This window comes from Stenella coeruleoalba (genome assembly GCF_951394435.1).
Source record: "Stenella coeruleoalba genome assembly, chromosome: 9".
NCBI lineage: Eukaryota > Metazoa > Chordata > Mammalia > Artiodactyla > Delphinidae > Stenella > Stenella coeruleoalba.
In genome coordinates, this window is record NC_137155.1 from 62,586,660 (window position 1) to 62,606,052 (window position 19,393).

The window sequence follows — 19,393 nt, forward strand, 5'->3', positions numbered from 1 at the left end:
GAAACACAAAGAGGCTTTGTAATATATGGGATCAGGAGACCTAAACACCCCGCCGCTAGTGAGATTACCTGCACAGTAACCTGAGACGCAGTGTGCAAACCCTTTTACACTTACTTTTTGCTCTTTGAAACCTTCTGGAAATTTATTTCCAAATACTTTCAGTCTGCGGTTGGTAGAACCTGTGCAGATACGCAGGGCCAACTGTAGATCGTGCTCAGTAAAAGCAAGTTCTTTTTCCTCTCCCTGTGAAAATAAGAATATTTTGAAAGTCCTAAACTAAAAGTTTTGCACTAGGAGGAAAAATGAATTGTTGACATTTACAATGGCAATTTTTGTTAAAAGGGTGGCACGTTGAGAATTACCAATTCTTCAGGTGAAAAGCCACCCCTTTAAACTCGCTGTTTCCTGAGTATCTGACTGTAATAGGGAAGAACAAATCTGACCCCTTATTGGATCCATTTCTTTTCCTTTAACCTTTGTATTCTATTGCTTTTGCTGCAAGTTAAGAATGTTGCCTCTAGCCTGAAATATACAGGATACCTCATTCTCAAGGCTCTGACCTTTCAAGGTATAACACTTTTCCATTCATACAGAGATAAAATGTTGCAGAACAGAGAGTAACATTTGTCTTGTTGGAGGTTTATAGGAACATTGTAAACCTATGTGACAGCTGCAATAACAAAGGATTCTGACACCAAGAAGTTTACACCAACCAACCATACCCCCTCCCCTTTTAGTATAAAAGAAGCCTGAATTCTAACTAGGGTAAGATGGTTCTTTAGGACCCTAGTCCACCATCTTCTTGGTCTGCAGGCTTTCTGAATAAAGTCGGTATTCCTTTGCCCCAGCAACTCGTCTCTTGATTTATTGGCCTGTCATGTGGTGAGCAGTACAAGCTTGGACTCGGTGACATCACCACTAGGCCTGTAAAAGGGCACCTCCCCTCGAATTGAGAAAGACCAGTGGTTGACTCTTTCCCCAGCTTTTGTTGAACATGAAAAAAACATTTTGACTGGAAAACTCTTTCTTACTATGAAAATATTCAGACACACAAGGAGGTATAGAGAATAATGTTGTAAACACCCATGAATACATTACCCTAATTAAGAAAAGTAACTGGTAGGTCGTTGATACATTTTTCTTGCATAAATCAAATCAAATCACATCAATCTCACGGTTGCAACAGCTGCATGTGGAGTTTTTCCTTGCTGGGTTTCTGTTCACTCTGCTACTGTTTGTCACTCAAATTCATCTGGATCTGACAAGTATCAAGGATGTGAGTCTGAATGCTCTTGGTGTGGGAGAAAGAGATGCCTTAGGGGACAGGCACCAAGATATTTTAATTAGCCATCTTCTGCAAACATAACCCTCAGGAGCAAGCAAAAAAATGTCTCTTATTCTGAAGCCTGAAGTATCAATACAGGCCTTTTAAGAACTCAGGATTTTAATTTTGAAAAATGGCAAGGTTCAAGTGGCCCAGGATGAATTATTAGGGGAAAGGAACTAATGCTGGTGATTATGTTGACCCTGAATTAAGAACCCAGACATTTAGTCCTTTAAGGGGAGCTTTTGGGCTTTAGAGCTATGTTGTTACACAGGATTAATTAAATCAATCAAGTGATGAACACGTGCATGAGATCCATCTTTACTGTGTTTCCTTTCAGATTAATTTTGAGCAAGCCAGCTTTGAAAACATTAATGTGGGAAATCTGCATGTAGGGATGCGCCTGAATTAAAGGATAATTCAGAGTGCGACTGGCTAAGGAAAGGGGGAAGGGTGTTCCAGGTAGAGGGAGAGCAAAGCACTGAGGCAGCCAGCGGCTCTGTACTGTGGCTGCGCCACAAGCAGCGGGGCCTGAGGGGAAGGGGAAGCACCTGTGTGGAGCGTCCCACGGTCATGCTAAGGAGCCTGGGTTTAATCTTTAGGGCAGTGCTTCCCAAAATTTTACGTCATAGTGCATTCAGGAAATAACATTTGAGTAGTGGAGTAAATGGGGCTGCTTGCAGCTGGAGATCACATCTGGGGACATCTTAGGTCCAGTCCAACTGCTCCAAGAGTGGAAGGGATGCCAAAATCCCTGTGGGCTGTGGCTCCAGATGGGAAGGTCTGCTCCAGGGCAGATCCAGCTGGGGGATGGCATTAAGCAGTGGAGTGATGTGATCAGAGCTTTGTCTCAGTGAGTGGAGTGGAGGTGGGCTTTTCAGCCCAAAGAGCAGGTGGGAGGCCCCTGAGATAGTCCAGGTAAGAGAAGATGAGCCCCCAAACTAGGAGGTAGGAGGAAACAAGGGGAGAACTTTGTGACAGGTTGTGTGGCAGATAGGCAAGTGATGGGTGGTGGTGGTGCCGGCAGGAACACAGGCAGGAGAGCAGAATTACAGAAATTTCTGTTGTAAAGCAAAACCTAAGCTGTGTTCTGTTCAGTTCAACAAACATCCTGAGCATTGGGATTAAGACACAGTCCAGGATAAATGACTGGTAGTAGACCAGAGGAGTACACAGCTGGCCGTGGGAGCCTCAGGAAGCCCAGTTTGGGGTTTTCTGTTTGGGGGAGGTGTCTGGGAAACTTGCCAGAGAACGTGACTCCTGCAACGAGCCTTACTAGGCTGAACAAGCTCTACCTATGCAAATAGGGGTGTGTGTGTGTGTGTGTGTGTGTGTGTATGTGTGTGTGGGCAGGGATAGTGTAGTCTGGGAGTTTAAGGCACGAGTGACTGCGTGGATGAAGAGAAAGACAGGCAGCCTGGGGGTGCAGAGAACAACAGGGTTTGGGTCCTGCTAGGATGTAGCGGATTCACAGAACTTTTGTGAGCTGTGGCATTGCAACTCACACACCCTGAGGTCTTATCAAACATCCCTTGATTTCTAGTGGAGGGAGCACAGAAGTAGGGTTTGAGGATGTTCTGTCATTTTGTTATAAGCTCTCTTTGCTCCCTGTACCTGGTGTGTTCAAGTTTCCTTGATGTGTCTTCCGAAAATCTAGAGAAGGAAGGAAGACTGAAGAAGCTTCTAATGAGACTGCCCTGTTTACACAGTGAGGAGGCATCTTTCAGACCCTCTAGGCATTGGTTGCTTTGACAGAACTTGTCCAAGTTCTGGTTATTCACTTAACCACTGCTTTTGTTGACTTGGCTGTAGCCTGACAGCAGGGGTTGGGGATGCTCAGGGTCCAAACAGCTGGACCTGCTACTGTCAGCAGCTGTGGTCATACCTACAGGTAACAGTTCTGGAAACACAGCTCACCTAGTGTTCTGGTTGGAACAATTCTGTCACGTTTTAGCCACTTTATATCGTAACCAAGTTTATGCCTTGAAAACGGACGTAAAATGCTTCTCTGCTTCTTGCAAACTGGAACTTGGCTTACTGAGTAATTCCTCTGAGGGGTTCTTTCAGCAGTGAAATTTTGGGCTTTAGAAAATGTTTGTGGTGATGAAAAAGTTTCACTTTGGCTCCGAGAGTATAAATAATATTTGTTCTACTGTTATTGCCACTGTGTTCCTACATGTAATTTAAGGAATCAGATCCTGAACAGCTCCTTCTGACCTGGGTGCTTAAACAAGCATGGAGGGGAGTGGAAAGCAGCCGGAAGCCTGGCTGGAACCCTCCCCACACTCTGGGGGCTGCCCTGGGAGCCTGTGATGTGATGTGTTCCTGCTGGATCCCTTGCACACCTCCGTGAAGAAGGTGATTCAAAGGAAACTCGCCACTCAGTATGAATCCCCATTGCCCTCTTGACAGTCAGACCAGGAGGACTCTGTCTTAGAAAACTGGCTTGCTCACTTCACTTGTTCTCAGAGCGAACTGGCTGTGATAGGAAATTGAAGTGGGAAGAAAGAGGATTAAAAGATAGGTTTCTCCGCAGCATCCGCCACTCCTATCCACCCCTAAAACCTCAGGGAGGATAGGGGACAGGCCACCTGATTGCACTGAAGAGCATTCTCCACTGTGTTTTATGTGATGACATTTGGGGCATATCTGTTTTCATGGTCAGAGCAGCTCAGCCTGAGCAATTGCATTTCCATCATGGATCCACACAGATATCTTCACCTGTGATTTTCTGACTCCTAACAATGGTCAGTTAATATGCCAGGCTATTCCACCCTAGCAGGTGAATTTAGACCCTAAACCAGTTTGGGTTTGCCTGTTGAGATCTACTGTAATTCATGGCATGATTATCTTACCCTTTCTTTGCTTTGCCATTGGCTTGGGCCACAAAGTGGCTGGGTTGCTTTGGTTAAAGGAGATCAAGATGGCGGCCAGAGGAATCTGCCAGAGGATGCCGAGCGGAGCTGGGAGGTGTTTTCCAGGTCTGAACTGTTCCTGAGAGGCAGAGTGGGTCCATCAGCTTCACCCTTTTGTGTGGGAATGGAGAGGGTAGCAAGTGAGGGAAGGCTTTTTCTGTATTAATTCTCTCTGAATTTGCTATTTATTTCCTTTGATTTTACTTCGGGGGGAAAATGTCAAGGAGCAATACAATATACACATTTTATTTTTTAATCTTTAAAAACGAGTAAAATAATTTTTTTTTCAAATTTGGGGAATTTTATATTTCATTGGATTCAAGTTCAACCAACTCTAACACTCTAAGAATGTTAAAACTTTCATATTTAGTTGATTTCATATATTTTGAATGCAATTTTCCACAGCAAAACTTGTTTTCCTTGAAATTGATTCCATGATTTATTGTTCATATGGCTCTTTCATTTGGGCTGTCTGTTTTGTGACAGCAAAATAATGTATATGTATATTATTTTTCTCACTTAATATTTATTTTCTTTGTGTCAGTAGTGCATACAATTTTGTTTGTTTCTGCTCCTCCAAGCATAAGTACGTGATCCTTTTTACTGTGAAAGAAGAGGCCTAGTAGGAGACAGGGAGAGGCTATGAGGCAAGCAGCAAAGACACAGCAGGTACAACCACGTGTATCTTTTTGCAGCACAACCTAAGAGGGGCTGCATCAGCCAGCAGTTGTGCAGATGTGGCTTTATCAATGTTGCCTTCAAACAAATGGAAGGAAATAAAATCCAGTTCTGAGATTCTCATCCTGTGAACTGCATGGCCTGATCCACATTGTCTCCAGGAATGTGCCTTTTATGACACATGGGAACAGGGTCTCCAAGTCTAAAAGCATCTACTGAGCTCCTTCAAAGCTGGGATCTGTCTTCCAGATGTCTAGGCTGTTGGGAGTAGGTACAAACTTCCAGATGGACCAGCCTTCTTACAGCATGAGCTGACTGGATGTTGGGGATTGTGTCAGCCTGATCTGACTTGGTGCTTAGACCCTGGGTGTGAGCAGGTGCTCCAGGAAGGCCACCCCAGGTCTTTGGCATGGGTGTGTACATACCTGGGGAGGGGCTCCTGCCAGATGTCCAGTGCGTCTGTAGGACTGGCCTCGCTCTTTCTGTTCATGCTCCTTTTCTTGTAGAAAGAAGAAAGGCTTCCCTCATAGACCATAGGATCTTTACGGAATGCAGGGCCAACCACAATTCTTCTATTAGAAGAGCAGATCATAGTGGAGCTTCCTGAGGTTCTTCACCAGGAACTAAAACAAATTATGTCAGCTATTAATTTGTGCCACCCCCATCTATATGTGCTCCCTTCCTTCACCTTTCAGTTTTTTCCCTTTCTTTTACTTCCTCTCCCTAAATGGAGTTGTTACATGCTTCTCTCCACCATCTCCCCAACCACCACTCCAAACTGGCCTACCCTCCTGGCACCATCTTATGTTGCAGTTCTTTCCTGGCACTTTAAAAAAAAATGTAGCTGCCCTGGTTCCTACCCCCTCGAGAATCAACCTGTCAAAAATATACTTGAGCCACTCTGAGGTCTATGCAATATCAGTTTTAGGTACCATATCTTCATTTTCTTACCTTGAGCCTTCTGGCATTTAACATCTTTAACCGATAGTCTAGTTCTAATGTGAGCATTTAAGGCACCGTATCAGATGAGAAGGGAAAATATTTAGAGGGCAGATGGGCATTCCACTGCCCCAGCAGTGCAGATGCGATGTAGACAGTACCTAGTGGACCAGCAGAGAGGACTGGCTCTTTGCCACATGCCCTGGGAAACTTTTTTTAGTTGTAGAACATTCCTTCCATTTTTCAGTCAAATGTCTAGAATTTCTAATTCAAAAATTCATTGAACAAAGAAAATGTTATTCAATTTTCTCTTCTCTTGTGTCCCGGCTCATATCCCCCTTCTCATGAAGAGTGGCCTCAGCTATTTCCCTAGGGCAATATGAATGAATGTTGTAAGGCTTTTCGTTCTAAAAGCCCTGGATGAAATCCCAGACATATGGCATCAAAGTGCAACTCAGTAAAATCAACTTTGTTGAATATCTTAAAGATAATATAGTTCAATCAGTTTTCTGATCCAAGGATAAAATATAAAATTTATTTACCATCCCTAGGCAAGGTGGCTTATCTCTCCAGCCAACTCCAGGTAAATTTTAGTGTTTGTGTTCTGTGTTGGCATTTAACATCCTTCCCTGACTCTGCAGGAAAGAGCACCATGAGCTACCATCAAGGTATTCACAAGAGGAGAACAGTTGTTTTTTTTTTTTCTTTCCTGCGGTACACGGGCCTCCCACCGCTGTGGCCCCTCCCACTGCGGAGCACAGGCTCCGGACGCGCAGGCCCAGCGGCCACGGCAGGCGGACTCCCAACCACTGCGCCACCAGGGAAGCCCAGGAGAACAGTTTTATCTGCCCTCCTGGACCACCTGATGCATGGACTACTCAGCTACCCAAGATCACACTTTTATCATCAATAAGGACATTCTAAAAAACATAACACAAACATGCACACACCCACACAAATGACAACAGAAATTCCCTATGCCTTTAGGAGTCTTTCAGATAAAATTTTATGTGCCATTTGACCTTTTGTTTGAGATACAGAAATTCCCACGCATAAAAATGTGGTGAACCAGCTCAAGCTGCTTGTCAAACTGCAGAGTGGAAACCTCAGCTTACTATAAATTTGTCTAATTAAACCTCATTAAAATTGATACCCCAGGGTGAATTTTTATCTCTTGCACAAAGGATGAAATTGCAGATTTCCACATACAATGCAGGCAAATCTGATGCTTTTATGGGTGAATTTTCCAAATGGGGATAGCAAATGTGCCAGGGACAGCATCCCTGAAGCACGTGGGGATGTATAACTGCTCAGTAATTGCAGTTTTCATTTGGGCAAATTAAATGCAAATACAAACAAAAGCCCTGTCCTGTCTCTGAAGTGTGTCAGTATTAGTCCAAGCTCATGCTGGCGGTGGGGCCAAGAGATGTCAGAGGTTCTCCTGCGGACATATCTGCTCATCTTCTATACCTCCCCCAGCTGCCTCTCGTCTCACTTCTTTTCTCCTTCCTTGAAACCTCAGTGGGGATCTTTGCGGAGGGAAAGACTCCCATCAGACAAACGTCCCTCTGCAGAGGGGGCCATGCTGACTTTCTACAACCAGCTTTCATTCAGTAATTTCTGTCAACTCTACTTTTAAAATATATTCTGAAGCTGACCGTCTCTCACCATCCCCACAGCTACTACCCTGGTCCAAGTTATCAATATCTCTTACCTAGACTATTGTAATAGTTTGCTGATGGAGCTCCCACTCTCACCCTTGCTTCCCTTCCCTCTCCCCCAGCACACAGCATACACAACAGGCAGCAACCAAGGTAAACCTTGAAAAACTCTTATCAGAGCATGTCCTGCCCCCTTTTAAAACTCATCTTAGCCAGAATAAAGTCCTAAGTCCTTTCTAACATCTGCAAAAGCCTGTATGTTTTGGCCTTTTTCTCCTTTTTTGAACTTGTCTGGCGCTTCCCTTCCCGTCTCTCATGCTCCAGACACTCTGGTCTCTACAGGCCTCTTTGCTGTTTCCAAATTGCCAGAAATGTTCCCACTTCAAGGCTTTTACATTTGCTTGTTCTTAATTTTTCTCCATGTCTAAAATCTTACAGATTTATTCCTCTATGTTTATCTTCCTCTTCCTCAATTAAGTGTTAGTTGATGAAAGCAGGAACTTTGCTTTGTTTATTGACATAACTCTGGTACCTAGAACAGCCCTTGGCACACTGTAGACACAATTGCACTCAACAAGCGTCCTCCAGAGGGACGGGTAGCAAACTAATCTAATCATATGCTTCCTTTTATGCCTATACAGGAAAGGGGGCTGTGCAAGGGTAGTAGGTTCCAGGGCCTGGTGCATATCCTGAAGGATGCTGCACTCTTGGTCTGTTGTGTTCTTCATTTCTCATGTTGTGTCATGCGGGAGCCAGGATAACAGCATAGCCAGGAAGAAGATGCTAGTCAGAGTCATCTCAAATCTGAGTATCTTTACTAAGATCCCCAACATCACCGAGGGGAATCTCAGCACATGTGCCTCTTCCTCCTGCTCTCCAAGAATCTGACAAATGGAGCCATGATGTCAGTGAGAGCCTTCTGGAGAGTTTCAATCACAAGGCTTCTCTTAACACAAATACGCAATTTCTTCTTTGGGACCTGCTTCTCCATGCCTGTAATCAATTTTAGCCTAAGAGAGGACAGAGGTAAGATTGTCATCAGAGCACTGATTTCAGATTTCAGATTCTTGCATGAAGCCAAACCCTCAGGAAAGGAAAGAAGAAAGGCAAGTAGGTGCCTCAGTGTTGGGTTGGGGAAGTAGCTGGTGAGAAATGTAAGTACCTGGCTAAGTACGCAGATGCTATATGAACTGGGGTAGTGGCCTACCATGGGGGTGGGCATATATGGTCCATGGCCCAAGTCTGGCCCACTGCCATTTTTTGTAAATAATGTTTTATTGGAACACAGCCATGCTCACTCCTTATGAATTGTCTAAGACCACTTTCATGCCACAAGGACAGAACTGAGTACTGTGACAGATCCACAAAGACTAAAATGCTTACTGTCTGAAACTATAGAAAACATTTGCCAAGCCCTGATCTAGTGGGAAGAGCCATGTACTGGGAACCTGATTAATCAGGATTCTGGTCCCTGTGCTATAACTCAGTACTTATGTGAGCAACTGGTCTACCCTCAGTGAGCTTCAGCTTTTTTACCTTTTATATGGTACATAATTTGGGTTAATCTACATAAGTATATGTTAATTTAAAAGTTCTTAGCCTGAAGGAGGTACTCAATACAGACTGGTTAAACATAAGAGAAAAATAAATCAAAATGTCATCAGAGTATACTCTTTGCTCTGTCAATTGCACAGGGTTACAGTGACAATCCAATGAAATAAAGACTGGAAAAATCCTGAAATCTGAGATTCCTCTCTCTGTGATCACTGAAGCTAAAGCCCAGACCTAGATCTCTGTTGTGTGCCCACAGCTGCACCACGAGCCCTGGGAAGAGGCAATGGCTCCACAGGCCACCTTCCCTGACTTGGGATATTGAGGTAGAGCCTAGAGCTGCCTCTTAGAATGTTCCCATGTTTATAAAAGGGACTTTCAAATGATTCCAACTCATACATGCAACAGGGAGGAACACAAAATTGGGGTTGCGTAGAGATGGGAGGGATCGTCTGAAGCCCATTTGCTCTTCCTGTGAGACTGTCCTCAGGGTGTGGTCTCTTATGATGTTTTTGTTGTCATTGTTCAGCTGTCCATCCTTTTTCTATATCTAAAATTTGGAAAAATCTTTGTTTTTTGTTTTGCTTTGTGTCTCCTACTCAAAGCACCCCTACCTATTCCTGGTGGTGTCAGTGGGGTACCTGGATTCAGCACCAACAGCATGGAATTTGCACTTAGAGAAAGCTAGCTTTATATTCCTGGTTCCTTATTAACATGTAGTGACCTTGAAAAAGTTGCTTAATCTTTCCAAACCCCTGTTTCATCAACTGTAAAATGAAGAGAATCCATCCTCATTAAATCCTCATGAGAATTTTAATGAGATTGTATACCTCCCCCCACTATCCCCTCCCCTGCCCCTTATAAAAATAGATCACTTACAAATTAGATGTTTTAAAGTCTGAGGCAGCCTATTGTCATTTCTAAGACGTAAATCTTGGCAGGCTGTGTGTCTGAATTTTTTAAAACTTTGCTAATATATATGTAGAATATATGGGGGAGTTTATCACTCACTTCTTTCAGAACAAGTTCCCACAGGTCTGAGGATATTTAAAACAGAAATGTATTTAAATGCAGACATAGATCATAGAAGGACAAAATCCTCAGAGGGAGTCAGATGAAACACAATTCAATTAGGGAGCAGATAGCCAGCAATCCCTACATGCCCTGGGCTTTCTCTTCACTGAAATTTCTCTGAAAGGCCTGTGCCAGGAGAACTGCAGAGAAGCCAAAAGTCCCTATCAATGTAAACTGAAAATTCTAGATACAGGAATGAATCACTTTTTGTTTGGCAAAGAACATCTTTACTTCGATGACTCTGAACCTAGGATTGTGATCTGGAAACCTCTGATAGGATATTAGCATTATTCGGACCATGCTACGTGCATCACCCATTTGATGGCGCTCTCACTCCTTACAGATAAGCAAATTGAGGGTTAGAGAGATGGACTGATCTGCCCCAATATATGCAGCCAGTAAGGAAATGGCAGAGCCGGGAATTGAAAAGTCCATTTGACGCACATGATTTCCCCAGCCACCTTGAAGCCCTGACAGTATGGGAAGGAAGGATATTCTACTGAGTTCAAGCATCCTGCTTATTACCTGAGGGAGGAGGCAGGTAAAGAGGATTAAGCCAGCGGCAGTCATCGCCATGGCACATAAAGACAGTTGAGGAACCCATTTCCTTACAATGGGGTTTGAAAAACAAGTAGGAAGTCCTAGACCAATGGGACATGGGGACATGGATGTTGGTGAAGGAGGGGAGAGGTGAGCCTAAAGGGAGGACATCAGAGACACAGTCTGCCTTCCTCATTGCATCTTCTAGTTAGAGAAGAAAGAGGCTATGCTTTACAGTGAAGCAGCTCTTCTCTCAAAGCTCTGGTGGACCATTTTTCAGCTGTGGGACCCAGGGCATGGGGTCTGCAGGGGTATATTACTTCAGGGCAGGGGTTCAGGGAACCAGTAAGAGGTCAGCCAGGGAGCTGTGCAGTGCAGAGTCTTTATTACAGTGGGATTGGGTGTTGGTTCTCTACCAAATCCATCAATGTGCTCCATGAGAGAGGGCTAGAATTTAGATACTGGTCATGCTAGAGAGCCTTCTATAGCTGACAGTATACTACAAACAGCACCGATTATGTAAAAATGGACTTTTGTCACTTTTGCTGCTATTTTCCTGCAACTTCCCTATCTCCACCCTAGCTGACACTGAGTCACCAGAATCAGAGACAAATTGAGGGAAAGTAGCTGTTGGCCTAGGGAGTCAGGGCTTCAACATGTGAATTAAGGGGGAGAATGATTCAGTCCATAACAGCTGGCTTCCTCTGACACTGCACTGGCACAGGAACTGGGACGCCACCTTGTTACTGCCAGGTGGTGAAAGTCCATGTTCTCTGCTCAGCCTCCACTGACATTCTGGGGTGAGGGTAGAGGCACTTTATTACTACTGCTGCCAGGAGTAGAAATTGAAGCTTCCCACTAGACTTTTACTACACCCTACCTGGCCTCCACTGACACTGGGGAGAAGCCCCTTTTTGCCACCATGTGGGTAGGAAGGTCCTAGTTCCCTACTCAGTTTTCTCTGATACCACCCCAGCATGGGAAGTTGGGCATCTATGTACAGCCTGGTGAGTGTAAACATCTATGCTTCCCAACTGGCCTTTGCTTGAAAGCAGTATCCCATCAATTTTAGAAGCAAATCGCTAAGGTCTGGCCCACATCCATGGAAAAGGGTATTACAAAAGGGTCAGAGATCATTAAGGATCTGAAAGTGCTTACCACAGGGAGTAGAGCATCGGTTAATAGTGCTTAACTAAAGGAATTACTCCCTCAAGTCAGAGCCAGTGAAAGAATGCAGGAATCTCCAGGTACAGGAACTACCTAAAATGGAATCACTAAGCTGGCATCAAAGAGGCTACTCTTTCTCTCACAGGCTGCATGATCTCAGGACACTTCTGCATCTCTGGTCTACTATGCTATTCTCAGCCACTAAGAAACTAGTCCAGATACGATACTGCATTACTTTATCTGGGTTTCCATGTGTTTTCTAGGATATGAAGTGTCAGAATTAGATAGACCATTTAGGAGCTCCACCATTTACTAGTTATGTAATCTTGGACAAATGACTTGACATCTCTGGATCTCCCTTTTTTCATCTGTAAAATGGGTATATAGGGAACATGATATGATCCTTGAGGTTGGCTGCAGAAAGAGAAGATAAATTCCCCACAGCAAATCCTCTTTTCCTTATCAGTAATGGATTCTTCTCATATTTAGCAAATATTTCAACTTACAGAAATGGCTGGGGCAGGGCAGAGAGCTGTGGATGTACAAGGAGGAGGGAGGCTCTAATAGAGTGAGCTAGATCTTTGCCTAAGAATTTGATCTTAACTCTTTAAAGCTTTTAAGAAAATTATAATTCCAAAGCTTTAGAGTTTCTTTGGGCCAAAATTTCCTTAGTCTCTATTGGTTGTGAAAAAATTCCATTCAAAAATAAGCCAGAATTTCTTCAGATAAGTAGCTAGGTTTCTCATATTATTATTTGGATAATATACAGATGGAAGTTCCTGATCTGCTAAATAATTTGGAAAAACTCAGGTGACATGGATACACCAGGAAGAAAAACAAAGTGATATTAAAAATAAATGACTGGAATTTTGTTTCTACGTAAGATGGAATTTTAGAGGGCAGACCAATTTTTCTTCTAAGAACAAAACAAATCAGGTTAAAATATAAGAATAATTGGTTTAAAGGCAATCAGCGGTGCTTTGTGACCGCCTAGAGGGGTGGGATAGGGAGGGTGGGAGGGAGGGAGACGCAAGAGGGAAGAGATATGGGAACATATGTATATGTATAACTGATTCACTTTGTTATAAAGCAGAAACTAATACACCATTGTAAAGCAATTATACCCCAATAAAGATGTTAAAAAAAGAAAAATGCAACCGGGATCTGCTGAAACAATGAGGATTTAAAGGGTTAAGACAGAGAAGTGAGCTGAAAAATCTGTTGCTTTTTTTCTGTGGCCATTTGACTGATTCTGGCAGGAAAAGATGCTGAGCATCTCAACTGGCTCAAGGAGAGAACCAGGAAAATGGGTGACAGAAAGAAAAGAAAATAATGAGAAATGAAGAAAAGAACATAAGAGTCACAGGGACAGAGCCAAAGTTTCTAGTATTCATGTGACTGGTATACTTGGAGAGTAAAGAGACAATGAGGTAGGAACAATGTTTGAAGAGTTAATGGTTGAGATTTTCTAAAACGTAAAAGATGTTAACTTATAGATCTAAGACGCATTGTAAACTCTGAGCAGGATTTTTCAAAGAGCAAACATACCTAGGCACTTCATTATCAAATTTCTAAAAACCAAAGACCAAAAAAACCATCACTTTCAGAGAAACGACTGTTAAGACCAACAACTAGAGAGGCCAATGGGTTTTAGTATTGATACTTTCCTATTTTGCTAAAAGAAAATCAATGCCAACCTAGAAGTTGATGCACAGTGGAAGTCTACTTACAAATGAAGCCAAATGTATTTCTGAAAATATGTTTTCAGAAAAACAAATTCTGAGATATTTTATTGCCAGGAAACATGCACAAAAGGGGATTCTTCAGATAGAGGAAAATGATCCTAGAAAGAAGCATGAAAATGCAGAAAAGAATGGAAAAGCAATAGGAAGGGTAAATATATGGGTAAATAAATATTGACTGTATAAAATAATAGTCACAATATCCTATTTTGCACACACAGTGAATTAAAATGCATTACAACAATACACAAAAGATGGGAGGAGACGTGAATGTAAATACAGTGTTTCAGGGAAACTTAAAAAGTAAAAATTTCTATTAGAGAATTAAGTATGCATGTTGTAATTTCTAGGATAACCACCAGAAGAATCATAAAAACATTGTATAACTAAGATATAATAGAGAGGAAAATTGGATGATAACAAAGGAAAAAGATGACTGCTCTTCTGCACTTTCAGGTGGACATTTTTGTCTCTTAGAAGGTTGGGTTTTTTTGTTTTTTAATTCAGGAAAACTTCTTAAAGGACCTTCTGAATGTGAAACAACAGAGCCTTGGATTAGTTTAGATGGGAGAGAAATGAGAAAACAAAGATATAATGTATTCCACATAAAAAGTCATACAGAAATTTGTGAGTTTTGCCCTGGACGTTGAGGTGATCAAATGAGTCCTAAAAAGAGGGATTATAAAAATATGGTGAGAGGCCAGTGGCTCAGGTGGGATGTGAATGGGGAGAAGCATTTTGTGGCTGAGTTTGTGTTCTCTTCAAACCTTCATAAAATTGTGGAATGCACAAGTGTAGGTGAACCAAAGAGGAAAGGCTGCACTCTCCACTTGGGATTAATCTAGCAGAGTGAGAACAGCAGCTGCAGGAGGTGAGACAGTGAAGAGATGCTGAGAGTTTAGCCAGAGCTCCAAATCACAGCAAGCAAGCCCTGAGTGAACAATAGCGCTCTGGGAAATTCTCTAAAATCCTTACGATTTGACCGTGTATATGTTGTGGGATGAAGGGGTCACTGAACTTCCCTTGGTAGTGGGGGCTTAAGCCTTTTTATTTGAAAATTAAAGTCCCCAAGAGAACAGAAGAATTTCGAGGCAGCTGGCTCTGCATAGAATGTGTTTCTGCCTGTTGTAGCCCTCAATAACTTCTACTATTATCATTACAGCCTCTGCAGAAAATAAAGTGTTTTTGATTCAAGTCCTCTTCCATCTCCTCTCCCCCTCTCCAGTCTCCACTGAACTGAATGGATGATGTTAAGTTAGGGACATCTGTCTAGAATTGAAGGTGGAGGCTTAATTATTACAGAGAAAAACCACTAATGAGGAAACATTATCTTTCACACATGAAGCTGTTTTGATGGAAACGAATTTATGGCGAGTATTCTATCCTCCAGGCTTCATTATAAAGGGCCTCTGTCCTCACGACTTTTCCCCTCCTCCTTCCCCTAACATTTCTGTATTTTCATTAGCTCAATCTCACAGGAAATCAGAGAGCAGATAGTGTTCTCCACACATTTTACAGGAAAGGAAGCAACGGGGCAGCCAGGATCGGCTCCAGGCAAAATCACCACATTACAATGCTTTCTTTGGGCACCTCTCACTTTTCTTTTTGGCTGCCTTCTCCTCTTATCTTTCTTTTCTCTCTCTGTCTTTCTCCCATCCTCTCCTTGCCATCTACTGCCTGACTGGTTGAAGCCTCTCTTCTGCTCTCACCTAATCAATCCTCTTCCATGCTCTTCATTTACTTGTAAATAAGAATCTGACCTGGACCAGGGTGCTGGCAATCTGGATTGAACACAAGGGTTTTCCTGCCTGCAACTGAGGAAAGGATGAGTAGCCTTCAGGAAGTGGGGGTCTGGGAGGTAATAAGGTTCAGAAATCAAAGCTCCATGGCAGAAAAACATCCGGTGGGACTTCCAGGTGCTATCACAGGAGAAGATGGGAAACACCAATCAGAGACCGAGACACAGAAAATTATAGTTCAATAGCCCTCCCCGTCCCTGTTTTCCTAATGCTTTTCTTTCCCAGATGTTTTCCTATAGAATCAGCAATAAAACCCATGCGCTGGCCTTTGCAGCCCTGGGTGGGCCTGGCTGAGGCCACTCTGTTCTGTGCCAGTGCCCGGCTCCAGAGAGGACCTCTAGGAGTAAACTGGGTGGCGGCAGCTCCAGAGTAAGGAGGAGAAGGAGGTAGGGGACTCCTGGTCTCTGCGGACTGTGACACAGGAGAGGAGAGAACTTAGTGTAGGGCTAGGCAGCACATCTCTCCTTCTAGCCCGAATCCGTCCGAAAAGCGCCAGGTCTTTTCATTTTTGTATTCTCATTTCTTCCACAGACCTTGACATATACCATAGGGGCTCAAAACTGTGAATGGAGTGAAAGAATAAAGGAATAGGTAAATGAAGGATACACCTTTCCCCTAAAGTGATTTATGTCAATATTGTACTCAGTATGTGTTGATCTCCAACAGTTTGGCCCGTGGGGTTTGTACATGGTAGCTCCCTATTCCTTTTCATGCTCACCTCTCTGGTGACAACTGTCAGAACCAAAGCAACCACTGCGTCCTGTGTGTCTGTTCCCAGAATCAGGGGGACAGACTGAGGACAGGAATCCAGGAGGACCAGTAGCAGAGGCCAACAGTCTGAGTAATCTGAAGGCTGGGTGATGGAGAGTGAGCTGGAGAGGGCGGGTGGTCCCATTGAAGGCCAGTTGGACATGGCAAGTATCTGGGGCAATGCCACCGATTCTGTCACTCTTAGGATGCCTGACCTTGGGCCTTGTTAGATGAAGCCATCCAGCCATAGCAGCAGTGGCAAGGCAAAGCTCACGTGGGAGACAAGATGGGGAAGTCATATGTGCTTCCTGTCACGTGCCAACTCCCTTCCACTGGTAGAGGTTAGCTGGAGGACTGGCCATGGGAAATGAGGAGATGGGGTCTCTGGCTGTGAATCTGCTGATTCTCTTAAGGCATCTGAATGTCTTTTACCTGTCAGACTGCCAGATCCACAGTGGCATTCGTGAATATTTCAAACATCAGACGATTCTATTCTGAGTGAAGTGACACATTGTGAACAGTGAATAAATCAACTTCACTTTCCCTTAGTGGTGAGTGGGGAGGCACGGAGGTCTCACAATTATGAGCGTTCCATTTGGAGCTAAGATCACTTTCATGTATGGGAATAGAGAACTCCAGAGATGGATCCGACAGGGGTAGTGCTCAGAGCTCCCCCAGGCCAGGCTGGAGCCAGCACGACCCCTGGGCCTCAGGTAGGGTGCATGCTGCTTGGCTAGAGTCTGATAGCTTACCCAGGCCAGCGATCTTGAAACAGCTCTCTCCCTGCTGAGCCAGTCCTGCTAACAATAGTTACTCACACGCCTTGTCATCATTACTCCCAGACTGCTAAGGAGAGTGTCAGCTCTACCTTTCTTTAGTTCTTTTTTCTTTTTTCCATGGCCCGACGAATAGGCTTCCAGAGGAGACTAGAAAAGCAAGACTTGTTGCTGGATGATCGCACAGCAGCTCTGTTTTTCCAAACTGATGGCATGGCTTGCCAAGAATGAATTACATATTTTCACAGAATTATTTGCTTTGCTCCTAATCAGCTCTGTAAATGATTTTCCTTCCTCCCTCTTGTTTAACACACTGGCCCCCTTGGTCAGGCACCTCAGGCTAGGGTTTTGGGGAAAGGAAGAAATAGAAGGCCATGAGAGGCCCTTCTAGCAAGCTAGTGGGGAGAATGGAGAAGTCTGGGCTGAGGGCCACTTTGGCCTCGGAGCGGTAGGTAGGACAGAAGACACATGGGTGCTCCTCCAAGGCTACGGTGATGGAGTTGCTGGGAAGCAAGGATCTCTGGGTCATTGGCTCAGGGTCACAACAAAATCACCAATGGGAGTCACAGATGCCAATGCTGCGACTTGTTCCTGCCGGAAGATCCTGGTAGGCCAGCCCCACTTCCCTGGCTCAGAGGAGAAACTTCCTAGGGTGTCTCACTCACTGTGAGCTTCCTTCTGGTGGCCCTCCAGCCTTGCCATGGTGACCATCTGCAAATACCTTGACAGGGCTGAGTACAAGGCATTCCTGCTGCTGTGAATGCTTCCCTCCTCTCTGTTCTGGGAGAGGCAGTGGGTTCTCTTTTCCATTCCAGCAGGCTCCATACAGAGAGAATGGGAAGAACCTCTTTTTCTCCAGGAGTGTCATACTGTCTTGAAATCATAAAGCAGCTCTACCTGTGTCCCCTCACGTCTACATGCTTCTTTAGTTATTCTTTCCATTATAGTTTTCTCTTCTGAGGACTCATGCAGCCCAGTGGGAACCAGGCTGGAGGCCAGTCTGAGTGACATGGCTTTGGGCCATACCCATCTTCCCTCTTCTCTGTCCTGGGGATCAGCCCCTCACTGAGATTTGCACATGGCGTTCTCCACCAACTTGGCATTGTTCTCCACCAACTTGGCATTGTTCTCCACTAGGACATTGCTCAGCTTGTTCTCCTGCCATGTAGGGAGTCTTTTGGAAGGACTATTATTTTTTTTAAAGCATCCAGGATGTGTCTTTCTCCCAAACTTCCTCTTTCTCTCACATGAACAGGTCATCGCTGGGCTAGTCCTACCAGTCCAGACATCTATGAATAGTAGAAGACTCATGAATTGGTTAAAGTAATATCCTATGACACTTACGCCATGGCACTACTCTACTACTAATGGTGGATATGGCTAATGGAGCATGTCTCTCCTGGTAAGCCTCAGAATCCTTCTGAACACCATGCATCTGACTGCTATTACCAGTCCATTGGAGTTGGTTCTTATGATGACATCTTTTAATCTTCCTTACCTTAAGCTCTGAATTGTATCTCCCCTCCATCTAACCAACACACCTATGCATGCTCAAAATTCACAGGTACTTAATGTCTGCTTGCACATGACATTGACCTTGATAGGATGTACTCTCTGCCAGGGAGCTTGCAGTTTGTCTCAGATACATTAAAAAGGTGCAAGTATACTTTATTGGGGGTGAGGGAAATGCTGGAGCACTACTTTATTAAGGCTGGAATTTGTCTCTTTTCAGAATTGATGAACACGTCTCCTGTTACTATTCATTCGTCTCTGGGAGGCTGTATTCTAGAAGTTATTGGTCCAGATAAGTTGTAACTATCCTGGGAGGCAGAGAGGACAACCTGAGCTGTATCTCCTACAGTAAACTGTCATAACCTGGCCAACCCACAGCCATAAGAGCAGCTCTAATAACCGCAGGTCCTGCCATGTGGACGCTTTCCCCCAACACACAGAAGACAAGGGAGGTGATGATTTGCAGCTCCATTATTTTCAAGAGTTACCTTGTATTTTGGATACATTAATAGGTGCTAAAGGGTGGGGAATTAGGTAAACAAAATAGAAATTTAATATGTGAAATAGCTAAAAGATGTTTTCTTCTTAATGCATCAAACAAATAACTACAGAAGCAAGCAAAAATAAATAACATAAAATCTTCAGTTCTAGTTTTTCTCAAAATCCAAGTCTCAACGACGTAGCTAACAGCTTAGGAATCAGTTCCTTCTGACTTTTCCACCACAATCCCATTACTGCATGGGTTCTCTGGACTGATGTTTGGGACTTTTAAGATTTGACTGCATTTCTTCCCATGCCTTTTCATGCTCCTAGCACTTCTGTTTCCAGTCTGGTGGCTTCGCTTGGGCCCTGCAGGCTAGACCCATGTTGCACTCAGGGACTGTAAGAATCCCGGGCCTCAGATCTGCTGATTCTCCTCTGACACCGGACCTCCCCCGACGTTTGCCTGGTGCCTCTGACCCAGC

At 43.9% G+C, this 19,393-nt stretch overlaps 1 protein-coding gene across 3 annotated transcripts in view; it reads right to left on the minus strand.

Moving 5' to 3' along the window:
- Positions 1–19,393, minus strand: part of LOC307192040 (uncharacterized protein) — a 284,325-nt gene that overhangs the window by 1,731 nt on the left and 263,201 nt on the right. For all 3 annotated transcript variants that reach the window (XR_013829933.1, XM_079932456.1, XM_079932457.1), the window contains exons 6-8: positions 5,343–5,540; positions 4,180–4,350; positions 115–243 (exon numbers count right to left, since the gene is read on the minus strand). The gene's annotated coding sequence lies outside the window, so the exon portion shown is untranslated. The remainder of the gene's footprint in view (positions 1–114; positions 244–4,179; positions 4,351–5,342; positions 5,541–19,393) is intronic.